Source organism: Electrophorus electricus, chromosome 6, assembly GCF_013358815.1.
Source record: "Electrophorus electricus isolate fEleEle1 chromosome 6, fEleEle1.pri, whole genome shotgun sequence".
Lineage (NCBI taxonomy): Eukaryota > Metazoa > Chordata > Actinopteri > Gymnotiformes > Gymnotidae > Electrophorus > Electrophorus electricus.
The window spans coordinates 13,285,537-13,300,798 of NC_049540.1; positions in this window are offsets into that span (position 1 = coordinate 13,285,537).

Here is a 15,262-nt window from a genome sequence, read left to right on the forward strand (position 1 = left end):
ATTGCGCTGGAGTTTTCATACAGCTTACCTCCTTTATTTTGCTATCCCACTCCTCTTGCTTGTGAAATGTCAGGGTTTAGTTTTTTGTTGGTTTGTATTTTTCAAACTTAACATCATTGTATGTCATGTCACTGAATGTCACGCCATTGAATGCCATGTCTTTTTTTTTCGGAATTCATGTAGCACTCAAGCCTTTGAGGTCAGAGTTAAGCCATTTCAACCGGTATTAAAAATGCCACCATATATGTACTGTGTGTGAGTTACATATCCCATTTTCCAGTTTCAAAGCTCAACCAGAAAGAGGCAAAAAGGCACTACAAAGACAAGAAAAGGCACTGAGGAAGATGGGCAGGTGATCTGAAGGCAGCATGTAAAGAACAATCCTGGAGATGCAGACAAACCTCTTTCACCTGAGGTGCTGAGAGGCAAGCACCTCGGGCACCCAAGGGCAGGAGCAGTTTGATGCACTGACTGGCTGTTGGGGCCCCTGGATTGCATCTGCTTTTTGTCAACATTATTGTTTATGGCAAAGCTTCATACGATTCAGAGAATTTGTCTGTGTGTATGGCATGAATGCTCCTGGAAATCATCTCCTCAGAGTGTAGGAACCTTCATTTGCTTTCCCCCAGTTTTGCCACTGTGCTATGTCTGTGCCCCACTCAGCCTGTGTCAAACATCAGTACCGTGAGTAACTAACTCTCATTAGTTAAAAATAAACTGTGATCTGCTATCCATCAAGGAAGAGTCTCTCAGATGCATATCAAGAGTGACATTTCGAGTAACCTTGAGTGTTGAGTTGCATTGCATTGCACTGTGTTGTGTTGGGTTGTGTTGTGTTGTGTTGTGTTATACCTGGGGCCCACGACCAGCCATATCCCCTGTGTCCTGTGCAGGTGAATTTGCCTTTGCTCGAGAGACACTGCAAAAAAAAAACTGTAAAACAGTAAATTAAGTTTGAATTGAACTTTTAAGTTAAGTTTGCAGGGAGCAGGTAGCGTCACACTAACTGCCAGTGGTGTTAACCTCAGAGTCACTGCTGTCTTCAGGATCTGAACCACTCTGTCCACTAGGGGTGTGTAGCTATAGCTTCTCGTGATCCTAACCATTAAGATGACCTTGGAAAACTGGTCTCAGGTCAGGAGCAAAACACACCAGCACACCAACAATCACTGGTGCAGCCACACCAACCACAGATTTTGTCTGATTGTACTTGAATTGTTGATTGTACTCAAGTACATTAACAGGTTCTTCAACATGCTCTCATCCAGTAGTCAAACAGGTCAAGATTCCCTTGCCGGGAACTGCCGGGCTTTGTTTGACTTCCAAATCACAACATAAGACTCTATAGTGGCCAGGTTGTTTGGATCCAGCCTACAGAGAAGGCAGGCAGGGTGAGCCTCACTTAACCTAGTATGGCCTGATCTGCACTGTTTACACAGAACGTTCCTGTGTAATGTTGAAATGGTTTATCAAGCGTGTCGTGTTTAACAGATTCTGGTGTCAGCTCAGGAAGAACTGTGAGGATGGCACAGTGGCTTGGTCGTTCGTGTTTTTGCCTCAGCACCAGGGTCTTGGGTTCATGTCTCTATCTGGGTGGAGTTTCCCTGTGTCTGTGTGGGTATCCTCTGAGGTTTTCTCCCACAGTCAAAAAACAAGGAGGTTAGGTGAACTGACTATCCCAAATATATTACTCTTGTGCATGGGCATGCCCAGTGGTGGATGGTGCTCTGTCCTGGGTGTCATCCTGTGTCCTCCCTGCACCTGAGGTTTCTAGTTGAGAGTACGCTGTGTGCAGTTGGCTGCTGCTTCTCACTGGTGTGTAAGTGGATGTACAAGCTGAGTGTGTGTTAATTGTAAAGTGAAATGGGGTTCCTTGAAAGGCACTTTATAAATATAACTTCAACAAGAATCCCCACCTCCTGTTGCTACAGTGATGTTAATAACCTGCCCTCATTATGTCAGTCCTACAGGTTTAGTTTATGTTTTTAAGGAGTGGAGCGTCTTATCTGATGTAGGTGTGCATGAGACTGCTGTGTGTGCAGTCTTTCGATCCGTAACACTTCTGTGCTGAAATTGGCCACCTTTCCCTCCGGAAGTCTTTTGATCTACTTCAAAAGTTTCGGCAGTCACATCTGGAAACAAAACATGTCTACGTGCGCCATCATACAGGAAGGCACATCAAAGTGCTCGCTCAGGGAGGAATGATCATTTTCATTTCTAGCTCACTGCAATCCCAATTGCAGATATGAGGAAATAATTTACCAAGCTAAGCTTTTTTTGGCATGAATTGTGGATCACAGCTGTTGTCAAATCACTGAAGACGATACCTCTATGATTAGCGGTAATGCGATTACGGAGACAACAACCATTTGCATACACTCACACATATTTGTTACAGGATTGGTTTGTGCTTTTGTTTTGTTTGTTGTTTTTTTTATGCTGTACCATAGGGTGCAGCAATTATATACTGATGGCTTTACATCCTTTGTAATTTCTCCACAACACATGTACTACCTGTCCTCATTTTCTAAACATTTCTTCAGGTAGTGGGAGATACATATTTAGTGGATTAAAAACATTTCGCCTGTATTATTATTTAGAACAAGATAAAAGCCTGCAGCAACTACATGTTCTCTCTTCTCTGGTGTTTCTAATGTCAGCCCTTCTCAGCCTCAGGGTTATGGGCATATAAACTGTTAAAAACCATTTGTCTTTCTTTGCTTTTCATATTTGCTAGTGTGTTCTGTCTGTTATACATAATGCTGATGTCAAACACCTTAAGTACTAGTTTTATAAGGGTGAAATTTGTGGTATTGTCAACGTTAAATGGTTCTTTTACGTCTTTCAGAGGGTGGATTTGTTTCTTTGTGATGCTACTACTCATGACCTGCTTGCGTTCAGTGCAAGTAAACTACTAGTGTGTAACGGCCGAGCGCAGCGGGGCTCAGAGCAGGACGCACAGACTCCCTTGGCGTAGTAAAACATTTAATGACATAAAACATGAACTACAACAGCGGCACTCACACACAGTAACAACGGTGAGCATGAACACACAAACAGTTTAAACGCTAACAGTGGCAGTGGCATTCACAGCTAACACTAACAGAGACGTAAGCACACGACATCGACACTAACATCAACAATGACCAACAATGAGGCGTGCACTAACACACACTGACAAACACTCGTTAAACCCCATGCAGGTGTGTGTCAAACGAGGGTGAACCCCCTGCATGCAGCAGGCCCTACCACGTGACTCGGGGGGGGGCGTCCCGTGACATAGAGCTGTTGCTTTATATGGTCTTCATAGGAAAAAAGGGTTGATCTTGGTCTGCAGATCAGAATTCATCAAGTATCTCAGCTTCTAAAATTCAAGGTGAAATTTTTCTATGGGATTTGTGTCTCATGCCGTGTCTTCTTGAGTAATTATTGGGCCTCCTACCTCATTGTCTTTTAACAGGGTGGGCTTTATTACAGAGTTAAACATTGTTTGATTTGCAGGCTAAACACGTTCAGTGTTTAACGGTATGGCCTCAGGAAGTCCTGGAGAACTGATTTCCATTTTACTGTATGTTGTAGTGTGCCCCCACCCCAAACCTCACAAAAGTGGAATTTTTTCTGTAGTGTTTTTTCAAAAAAATCCTAATTTTGGATTGATTATTGTAAATATTCATGTTTGTTAATGTCTAAGGTCCAAGTACAGTTACAGTATTCTGTTCATAGGCTCATTGTAACGACTGTGACATTGGAGGGTGTGGGTAATGGAAGCCGCTTACCTGCAGGGGGCGTGCATGGAGTTTTGCTGCGGTCACACTCGGCGCAAGACGCAACGTACCTGACGACCTCCTTGTTCACGGCAGGCCACCAATAGCGAGCACTCAGTAGCTGCGCCGTGCGGGTAGATCCGGGGTGGCCTGTCCCCACGGAGGTGTGCGCCCACGCGATAAGAGCTTGACGGTGGCAGATCGGCAAAAGGGACGGATTGGTGGGCAGTGCAGGTGTGGGTTCGCTGCCTCTATCTCCCGGTCTAGGTTCCATCTTAGTGTGGCCAGGAAATGGGTAGGTGGAAGAATTGGCTCCTGGCTGGTTGACCGGGCCTCTGCATGGTGTTGCCGGGAGAGCATGTCCGCCCTCCTGTTTTTCCCTCCTGGTCTATAGGTAACACGGAAATGAAACCTTGTAAAGAATAGCGACCAATGAGCTTGTCGGGAGTTAAGCCTCTTTGCAGCTCGGAGATATTCCAAATTTTTATGGTCTGTAATGACCAGAAAGGGGCATCGCGCTGCTTCCAACCAGTGCCTCCACTCCTCAAATGCTAGTTTCTTCCCGAGGAGTTCGCAATCCCCCATGCCATAATTCTTCTCTGCTGGGCTTAGTTTTTTTTGAGAAGTAGGCAATGGGCTTTAGCTGTCCCGCTTCTCCTTTGTGTTGGGACAACACCGCACCTACGCCCACGTCTGATGCGAGTTTGTGGTCTAGGCCAGCCTGTCACTGCCTCCACCTTGCATGGTTGCATACGCACACTGCCTTCGCAGATGACATATCCCAAGAAGCTCACCTCTTTGCGATGAAACTTACACTTCTCTAGTTTGCAGTAGAGGTGGTTCTGCAGGAGGGTGCGGAGGACAGCCCGTACGTCACGCACATGTTGGTCCAGGGAGGAGGAACAGATCAGGATGTCATTGATATATGCGACGAGCGATCTACCCAAGAACTCTCGCAGGACGTCATTGACGTAGGCCTGAAAGATGGAAGGGCCAGTGGCTAGGCCATATGGCAGGACTGGATACTCAATGTCCAGAGGATGTGTTAAAAGCAGTTTTCCATTCATCGCCCTCCCTGATCCCTGTGAGGTTATTCGCGCTGCGTAGGTCTAACTTAGTGAACAACCGGGCTCCCCTTAGCTGCTCGAGCGCTGCTGGGGCTAGGGGGAGTGGGTATAGGTACTGCACCAACAACTCATTGAGCCCCCTATAGTCTCCATCCATTTTTCTTCACGAAAAAGACACTTGCGGACGCCGGATATGTAGAGGGTCGAATGTAACCTTGTTGTAGAGCCTCTTTGATGTACTGCCCCATCGTGCATTCCTCCTCCTGGGAGAGAGGGTAAACCCTACACCTGGGTGGAACAGCACCTTCGTTAAGAGTGATGACATCCCAGTCACGATGTGAAGGAAGCTGTGCGACTTTCGTGGGGCTAAAAACCTGCGCTAGGTCGCTATACTCTTGGGGCGCGGCGAGTTCGTCCCCTGCTTCTGGGCTTTTGATGGACGTGGACTGAAGAGGCATCGTCCGGAGGTGAGCACTGTCCTCTGCAGGTGGATGCCCATTCGAGGATACAGTTCTCTGTCCATTGCAAATGGGGGTTATGTGCCCTTAGCCATGGGAGTCCTAGTGTGACTGAATGAGAAAGGGAGGTAAAAGGCAACCTGCTCCACACGCTCCCCTCCAGCCTTGAGAAGAACACAGAGGGAGTAACAGGAGTTACGAACCCCGACCCCACGGGTCCTCTGTCGAGCGCCCACACACTTCACGGAGCGGGGAGGGGGATGGCTCTTATCCCTAACCTCCTTGCGAAGCCCCAGTCCATTAAGTTACCCGCTGCACCTGAGTCAACTAGCGCCAACGACCCTGATGTATAACCTTAACAGATAGTCTACACATAGAAAGGGTCGGGAAATGAGTCACCAAATTATGGCGCCTCCCTCGGTTTCCTGGTTTGCCTCGCATCCCTGCTACACCTAGCTGCTTTGGCTCCACCAAGGCTTCCACTTGCCCGATCGCGGGTACTTCCTCCCACTGTGGCAGCCCTGCCTGTGTCGCTCCTGCAAGAGGCAGTCATATGTGATAGCTAAGGGTACCACCTCGTTCACCGAGCAAACCTCTGGTTTGCACATTAATTCCGCCTGCAGATCCGCTCTCAGACCATGAATAAATGCGTCGACTAAGGCAGGCTCATTCCAGCAGGTTCCCACAGCTAATGTCCAGAACTCCATGGCATAATCCGCCGCGGATCTGAGTCCTTGTCTTAGGCGTAGCAAGAATTGTCCGCATAGCCTTCCCTGACGTGTATGGTAAAATACCGCCTTAAGCTCCTGAATAAAACCTGCGTAATCATCCAGTAGCTGGGAGGCATTGGTCACGAGTGCAGCTCCCCAGGTACGGGCTTTCCCAGTCAGCCTGGTGATCACGAAAGACACTTTGGCATGATCAGGCAGTTGGGGTTGGTATCCAAAAAAAAGGTCAAACTGAACGACGAAGCCCTCACACTCCTCTGGTTCTCCTCCGTACGTCTCAGTAGTAGCGATTAAGCACTTTATTCCTTCTGGTACAGGTGGGGTAGTGGGTGGGGTTGCTCGCTGCTCCGGCCTCGTGGTCAGGCGATTAACATACTGCCCGAGGTTCATAACCAGCGAACGTATTTCCCCTATCTCCTGCTTCTGCTGCTCCATAGCCGCCATCTGGGCAGCCAGCAGGTGAGCCCAATCGGGCTACTCGCCTCGTGTCCAGGCGGCTGCACATTCTGTAACGACTGTGACATTGGCAGCTCAGAGTTAGCGAGAGGCAGGGTTGCAAAGTAATGCTCTTTATTCTCCATTGGACTTTCAGTGATGGATGCACTTAACAAAAACAACAATCTTCCTTTAATGGGAACACGGAGACCTCTTAACTGAAGAGTCGTAGGACCACTAATGTGCAGCCCCTTCTCCTGGAATCTGTGGGTTCAAATAAAGGGGAAAGCAAGTAGGGAACAGGTGAACCTAATCAGTATTCTGGAGACTGTGAGCTGGGCAGGTAAGAGGTTTGATCCCTAGCAGGGGTGCGCGTGTCCCTCCTGCTAGCCGGGCAACCAACCGTAACATTCATATCTTAATGAATGCCTTGTTCTGTAGGACACAGTAGAGTGCAAATATTAAATCATGTGCATATAAAGCATCAATAACAAGTTTTATAATGCCTCTCCCAAACTAAAGTTGCCTGTAAAAATAAAGTACTAAGGGGCAGTTGTCTTTTGTTAAAGAACACACATAAAAAAACGGTAGTTTTGTGTCAGTGGACAAATCTTCCACAAACACCTGTATGACAAACGTCCACCTATGCCAGAGCAAAGGTAATAGCAAAAAACCTTAAGTATACAGTTTTACATCATAACAGGACTTAAAGGACTCACTCAGTCTAAACAAACAAATGCACAGCTGCAACTCATCCCAGATACTGCATAGCAACACAGCCAGGTACCAAGGAGGTTTCTCCACTCCTGCCCCAGGTTGATTACTGCTACTCACTGTTGCCTTGTCTTCCCATGGTGTTAGATAACTGATCAAGAATACTGCGACCATGTCACTACACTTTTGCGTTCACTTTGGTGGCTTCCTGTAGCTTCTCGTATCAGATTTAAAACTCTGATGGGCCTACAATGCCAAAAATGGACCTGCTCTCTCCTACTTGAAGGCAAAGGTCAAAAACCCAATCTATGCCTTGATCCCTTTGAGTTTCAACTACAGCCAGACTTGACCCACAAGCCGTTGTGATTTATGGAAGACAAGCATCAAAACTCTTCTTTAATTAGACAACTAAAGCATTTTTGCCTCTTTGGATAAGAGCATCCACTAAAGATAAATGTAAATGACATCCACAAAGAGTCAAAGTCAAAGTCAAATTGATTTGCAACAGTTGTTGTCACAAAGCAGCTTCACAAATGTCCGAGCCCAAGCCTCCAGTGAGCAATCCAAGGGTGATAGTGTCAAGGACTATCTCCCTTAACCAGTTGTTCCTTTCAAACTCTCTCATGGTCTGATAGAGTTCTTCAGTCTCGTCTATTTTTGACATAGTAAAGAGTTCATCGGCTGGCTGGTTGTTGCTTGCTGTTTGTTAATGTGTAATGCTGTTTAAAATCTACAAATGACTGCTGCAGAATGGAGAGCCCTTTATTTAGTGTCCTAATACTGTTAGTGAGTTTAGATGTATGTTGATGGTGCTCTACTTAGGGCTCCTATGTGGTGGTGTTTGGAGTGTGGTGTTGTCTAGATAACTTCTATTTGGTGGTGTTTGGAGTGTGGTGTTGCCTAAACAGTTTCTATGTGGTGGTGTTTGGAGTGTGGTGTTGTCTAGATAGCTTCTATGTGGTGGTGTTTGGAGTGTGGTGTTGTCTAGATAGCTTCTATGTGGTGGTGTTTGGAGTGTGGTGTTGTCTAGATAGCTTCTATGTGGTGGTGTTTGGAGTGTGGTGTTGTCTAAACAGCTTCTATTTGGTGGTGTTTGTGATGCAGTTTCTTTCTTTCTTGACGTTGCCACTTTCTTAATATTTTGGAATGTGTTGCAATATAGTGGTACTGACAGTCACCACGATATTCACAAAAATAAAATACTGATATCGCGTTAATAAAACATATTCGATAATTTTATAAATAAACCAGCCCCATTAACTAATGCAGATGTTTCAGAGTAAACTTGGAAATTTACTAGGCTTGAAGCACCATATGATTCTCAGACAAGCTAGTGACAACTGAATCGTGTTGTGGTCTGAAATAATACAGGAAAGAACATCATTACCTTAGCTTAGTATTAGTAGCATATCACTTAGCTTAAAAACTAATACCAGCAAACATAAATTCACATTTATGGATTGTTTCAATTATGAGCAGATTAATACTAAACTAGATTATACATAGAAATACTACTGGAAACACTGATACTAGTATCAAACTTTTAATACCAGATCACGCATCATAGGCTAATAAACGTTTAACTAGTGATATACAGTGTTTAACTGGCATATATTAATTAGACAAACATCAGTTACTCACTCCAGGTCATGTACACACAACACAAAAGACGGTAACACTAAAGTAGTTGTAACCAGCTCATGTGCTGCTGCTCGCTACTCAGACACCAAGCAGCTCCATGATCAGGACATGATCGACGTGGTCAGTTTCTCTTAACGTATATCTTGTATATATTTTCCTCAAATTTGCTTTCATTTTATTTAAACCTCTCACACTTTCTCCTCCTTCACTGTACGTGTATAAGTGTATTTGTATATGTATATGTTGTATTTTATTGTATGTGCTTTGTACACTCCCTGGGGTCTTAAAAGGTGTATTAAAATGAGCTGCTCCCAGATCCATAAAAAAATAACCATTCCATTTTGGAAAATGTTAATTGATAATTGCTTATTGGAATCAATTTTATGTGCAGTGACTTGTCTACCTTTGCTCATTTCATCTTTTTTATGTAAGTAAACTTTTGTTTTGAAAAAATTACTGGCTTTTGTAATGTTATTTCAATCAGATATTGATTTGAGTGAGTTTCCTTCCACAAATGTCTGAATCATCATCATGGAGAGCTTTTGTGACACTCTACAAACTGATATAAAAGGCTTACGTTGACCTCAAAAGGTGATGTGCTCCGACCATCTCTCTGCCTGCCAGGCTGTCTCTCTGCCTGCCAGGCTGTCTCTCTGCCTGCCAGGCTGTCTCTCTACCTGTTTACATATGTAGAGAGAAAGGGCAGCAGGAGGACTTTATGAGGGCCCTTTATGCTGTGGCCACTTTCCCTTTTTTATAAGCCATTTAGAAACATGACATTCACATTCACATACGCATTCACATACCCAGACATTCACATGCTATCCAGCACACATTCACACACGCATATTCACGCACCGCTACTAAAGTACCAACACTGGGGGGGACAGGAAGGAGAAGCTCAATCCCCATTCCCAACAATAGCCGTTGTCTTGCTGCGGGGTGCTTCATCGTCCTTTGGGAAATGGCCGCTAACAGAGACCCTGGTGGAAATGTTGCCGTGAAAGGTGCCCACATGACTGGAGAGGGTGCGTGTCTGGGGGAGTGACTGAAGAAAGGGGACCATCAAAACAAAAACAATTCGAGCATTTGGCTCCAAATTGGCGGGGTTAATTACAAGATCATGCGCACATTCAGACACGTTGGCGGCTTCCCGTGGAGCTCACAGCTGTGGGCAAGCTGCTCAGCCTTGAACTGAACCGGGGCCTTGGCCATAAATTCAAGGGTGAGTCGGGGCCTTGGCTTTGTTCATTTTTCAAGGACTAAGAACAGCAGAGCCGTGTAGGCTCCATCTGAGGGTGATGGAGGCCAACATCGAGTGCGTTGTGCGTGTAAAAGAAGTGATCAATTAAACACTTCGAGTCTGCCTTCCAGCGATTCAGCCCATAAGTCAAAGTGATGAGTAATTTGTAAGCATTTTGTGTGAAAATTATTTCACTGGATTTTATAACTATGAAAAGCAGTGGCTATTAAATTCTGTGGTTAGTGAAAACTGCCATTCATTTGTAGTCATTAGAAGCTATGGTGTAAACCACAGACATGCAGACCCGCAAAGCCAAGTTTCAGTTTTAAATACCTGAAGGGTATTATTGCTCCTACTGATTCACTCTGACGTGCAGGTAGTCCAGATATTTTAAACACATGCTGTGCTCCTCCCTTGCTGTAGAACAAAGAGCACTGAAACTAGTTCATACAGTAATGTAACTGCCCATTGAAATCATTACAAAGCAGGTGAGATGTTATCTGTGGAGTGAAGTCTTGTGTACAGCATGCTCTGTGATCGTATATTGTTGAATGAGGGTTGGACTGCAATATCCTGTGTGCACACTACCGCTCTTCCTCTCTATTGTTTGTGGAGAGGCTTGGCTTTGCTTTCCAATATCACTAACCCACATGTATGGGAAAAAGGTAAAACTTCATACAGTAATAATTCATCAAAAACTCCAACTGAACATGACACGTGTTTGGTCTTGGCCTGGGGTTTGGTCTTTCATGTCTTTGTGTAAGGTCCATGTCTATAAACACAAGGTATATCCAACATCAGAGTCTGTCCTTCGATTGTTGTGAAGTGGCTATTGTGAGAGCAATGTAAACAACATGTACAAAAAGTAATTTATTTGGTAAAAATGACTCGGGGTGTCAGCACAGACTGACAATATTCTTTTGATGTACAAATATGAGACAAATTTCCCAAACAATCCTCCTTCTCATCATATTATTATATGTTAGTATTATTATTATAATATATAAACTACACTCCAACACTGGGGTATTGGGGTGGCATGGAATGAATCAGCACCATGGACAGGGACTCTGACCATTGCCTCTTAAACGCATGCCATCATGGTCACGTGCACAGAAAGGTTCCTTCCACATACTGCCTGATGCGCGTATTACAGGTTAAGATTCTGATTATCAGGACCTGGACACTGAAAGCCAGTCTTGTATACATTATATACACTAAAACCCACAGACAGCCATGCTGCAATGTGCGCAAATGTACTTTTGAAATGGTAAATAACTGCACCCCATCAAAAGCAGCACTGTCTGCATGTGATTCACAACCAGGTGATTTGACTGCACTTTCCCATCTTTAATCTCTTTTTTTTTTAATTATAAGGTCAAACCAAGGCTTAGACTCACTATATGGTTAATAGGTTAAAGGTGCAGGTAAGAGTTTAGCAAAGAAAAAAGATTTAAAACAACAGTAACAGTTAGCAGGACTGTTCTCAACCCCACAGCTGTAGGTTTATAGCAGGCTGGGCTGTCTGCCAAAAAAAGAAGAAAGAAAACAATGGTTAGGCAAGCCTAGTTGCAGCTGACCACCTGCCACAGCTGAGCATTCTTCTGTCAGCAGCCAGCCATCAATAGTGCGACTCTGGAAATCTTGGAAAGGAGGCATTTGTGTTTTACTGATAAGACGAATGCTTTGGCTCCTATGAGACCTGCTCTGCTGCAGGTAGAGTGCCTACAAATTAGTCTACTTTGTACTTCATCATTTCAGTTATAGCCACAGTTAAGAATGAGGGTTACAAATGTCATCCCATGGTGTTCTTGTTTATGCACATTTTAGCAATAGGAAGCTAGCCACTTACTCATATAAAAGACGCTAATGAAACCCTCGAAAAAATAAGATATTCATAATTTGACTGTAGTGTCTGAGATATTGTTGATATATTAAAATGAGACTGATCTCATTAAAATGAGATCTTTCATGCTAGCTAGCTAATAAATACTGTTGACGTGCTAATAATGGCTTGTGTTTGCCTTAGCAGCAGAAGTCAGGAAAAGTATTTTTTTCACATTGTGCAAAATGGAACATGCGAAATTAATAATGATTACAATTGTCTTCATCCCCATTAACACTGTCATGAACGTCCTATGTTTCAAGCCAGCAATGTCAAGCTAAACTATCTCCAACAAAGCCGAAAGTTAAGCTAAGATACCCTAATGTAAATCGTTCCACCTGTGTAGCTAATTATGTAATTAATGGGAGAACAATCAGGCTTCACAGGCAACTAGATGTTTATTGTTGTCTTCACTGTTAACCACTTTGTGTCTATTGCTAACTTAGTGCACAGAGGCTCTGAGATCCCACACTCATGCAAGTTTCAATAATGGGAATCAGTGAGCAAAAATGCAACTTCATGGCAAGTAGTTTAGTGGAAACAGAATAAATCAGCCAGACAGTAATTCTTCCTAGGCTACATCTGTGCTCCTTTGCCAGCTCCAAACACCAGAAAATTCCGCAAGCAGATGTTCTGTTCATGAAGCCAGGGCCAAGGTTTCGGAGTGAGGAGCTGCACCTAGCCCACTCACGACATCCAGCAGCTCCTGGCACTGCTCCAAAGCTCAGAGGTGCTGGTTAATTCACAGTCAAGTTCACCAGTGGTCTCAGATGACACAAACATCACTGGATCACATTGTTGTACGTGCAATGTGGCAGTACAAGTGTTAGCACACACCTTCAGTGACGGCGCCATCTGACGACGTACGCAATTTCCGCTTGCAGCTTGCCCGTTTTCCATGGACCAGAACTCCCGTATTGTGATTGACGGCCGAGATCTAACCCCGCATGCCTGATGCCTTAATGTTTTGGTGCTGCTGGAACCCTACACCGCAGGCTTCGTGCCTCTTGCTATTGTAGTTGCTTGTCTGCAGTGAGGCCTGAAATTCAGCTACGCGAGACAGATATGATAATAGCCAGTGGCAATTCGCAAGGCATCAGATGTGACTTGGATACCATGAATGAGGGCACAGTGTTGAGCAGCTCCATGGTATCACTACAGGGCTGGAAACACATATCTTCTGTTGGCCAGGGTGTCTGTGTACTAGACCCAGAGTTTTCCCAAAATCCGTTTACTCAAGTGCATGTAAACAGATTGATCGGGTTATTAACAAAATCTGATTTTTGTGCACGTGGAAGCATTCAGTGTCATTTGGGAGCCTCATACACATTGTTTCATACTCCTGTTGGCAGCCTATCACATTCCATCATCACTAAAGCAGTGCAGGAGCAGGAGTGCACGGAAACTTTGCAGGAGCACGGAACGCTCACACAGGCTCCAGGGGGAAGTCTGTAGGAAGTTCCCAAGCTTCACGAAACCTCCTGTTGACCCGTGCTGTGACTGGACCTTGTCGACCCGTGCTGTGACTGGACCTTGTCAACCTGCGGTGGCTAGGCCTTGTCGACTTGTGTTGTGACTGGGCCTTGCTACATGACTAATGGCATAAAAAGGACGGGAAGGAGGCAGTCAGACTTACTGCGATAACCGAGAAAAACAACTGGCAAAGATGAAAGGAAAAGAGGATGGCAGTTACATGGACCTGCGCCCATCTCATATCTTCTTGGGACATCTAGCATTTAGCTAAATTAAATAAATGGCTTAAAAGATGCACAGATTAGACATGTTTTGTAGTATCGGCAGCTAGCTTCCAGACTAGCAGGGTTTGCAGTGGGGAGGTGACTGTACTGCCATAGGAACAGGGACCATGGGAATGGAAATGATGGGTATTTGCGCAGCTGATTGGGGCTGTGGCATCTAGGAGACTCGAAGAGGCATAACTCCAATGTCCTTGCAAGATCAGTGGAGCCACTTAGTCAGAATATCCTTCATGAAGCTCAACCTCATATGCTTAAGGAGAACCATATAAGCTTCCCCAACCCACCAAAGAAGGAAACTCTTGAGAAAGTGTTTTATGAAACAAGAAACCCTGCTACAACGGTAAGTTACATGAAAGCTTGGCAAGCATGCAGACATCCCCCAGAACTCTCTTGCTCAACCACAAGATTAACAGAATTTAATGCATCATCTCTCTGCATCAGTAAAACATTTTTGTCAATGTTTTGTATTTGCCTGATTGAGTAAGCTTTTTTTAGGCTTGCACTTTAAAGTCCATATTAAAAGACAAATGCTCTCAGCGAAAAAGCAAGACTTTTCAAAATCTTTTTTCCTAAGATTCAAGTTTAATCACAATGAGCAGAAGGGCAGAAATGTTGCTTAATATCCTAAGTAAACTTTAAAAGTTAAAGCAGATGATCAATAAAGTGAGCATTTTGTTTTTATAAATGATTAATTCACAAATATGAAGTGCTTGTTCTTTGGAAACTGGAGGAAGCTCAGAATCCAGTATTCAGTACACTGTGCTTGCAATGCCCCGGTGTGCCACTAACAGCATCTTCCATCTCAGAAGAGTCACATCAGAACCTGGGCATAGTTTTCTTCTGGATCTGTACAATGGTCAACATTTTGAATTATAATGGGAAGAATGTGTTGCCAAGGTAAAGCATTAGACAGTAAAATGATTGGGTGGTTTACATATTATGCAAAGATTGCTAATGCAATTAAAATATCAAGTGCTCATGCAAATCCATAGGAAAGGAAACCCAGTAAAGATGTCCTTAATATCTCTGGTACTGTGATGAAAAGAAACTGGAGTCTCTTTATTAAGTCTTCTCCTAAATTTTATTGCTCAAAATCAGAACTCATTGAAGTATTCCCTTTATTACAGACATTTCACCTAAAATTCTTGTTGGACATGAAATACTAGGCCCACAAGAAAGCACAAAAATGTTTCATAGATCTGTTTAAAAATGTAAACCCTCAGCTTTGTTGTTGTGTTGTCAGGGACTATGCACAAAATGCATTAATCTTAAGAGAATAGATGCTATGCACCAGAGATAGCTAATAAGCTAATATCCATATACAGTCCCTGGGCAGGTGAACATATGACTAATGCTAAAAGCACAACAAATACAGTACAGAAATTACAAAAACAAATCGCAATAAATAATAAATATTTATTAATACTAAACAAAAAAATGTGCCAGAAGCGAGTGCATGTGAGCTGAATATAGGAATTTGGGGAAAATATGGCTGAAACAATTGCAATTAGATATTAGAAGACACAATCCTGTGAAAGCTGAAGCAAATACCTCAGACTTCTGTTGTGGC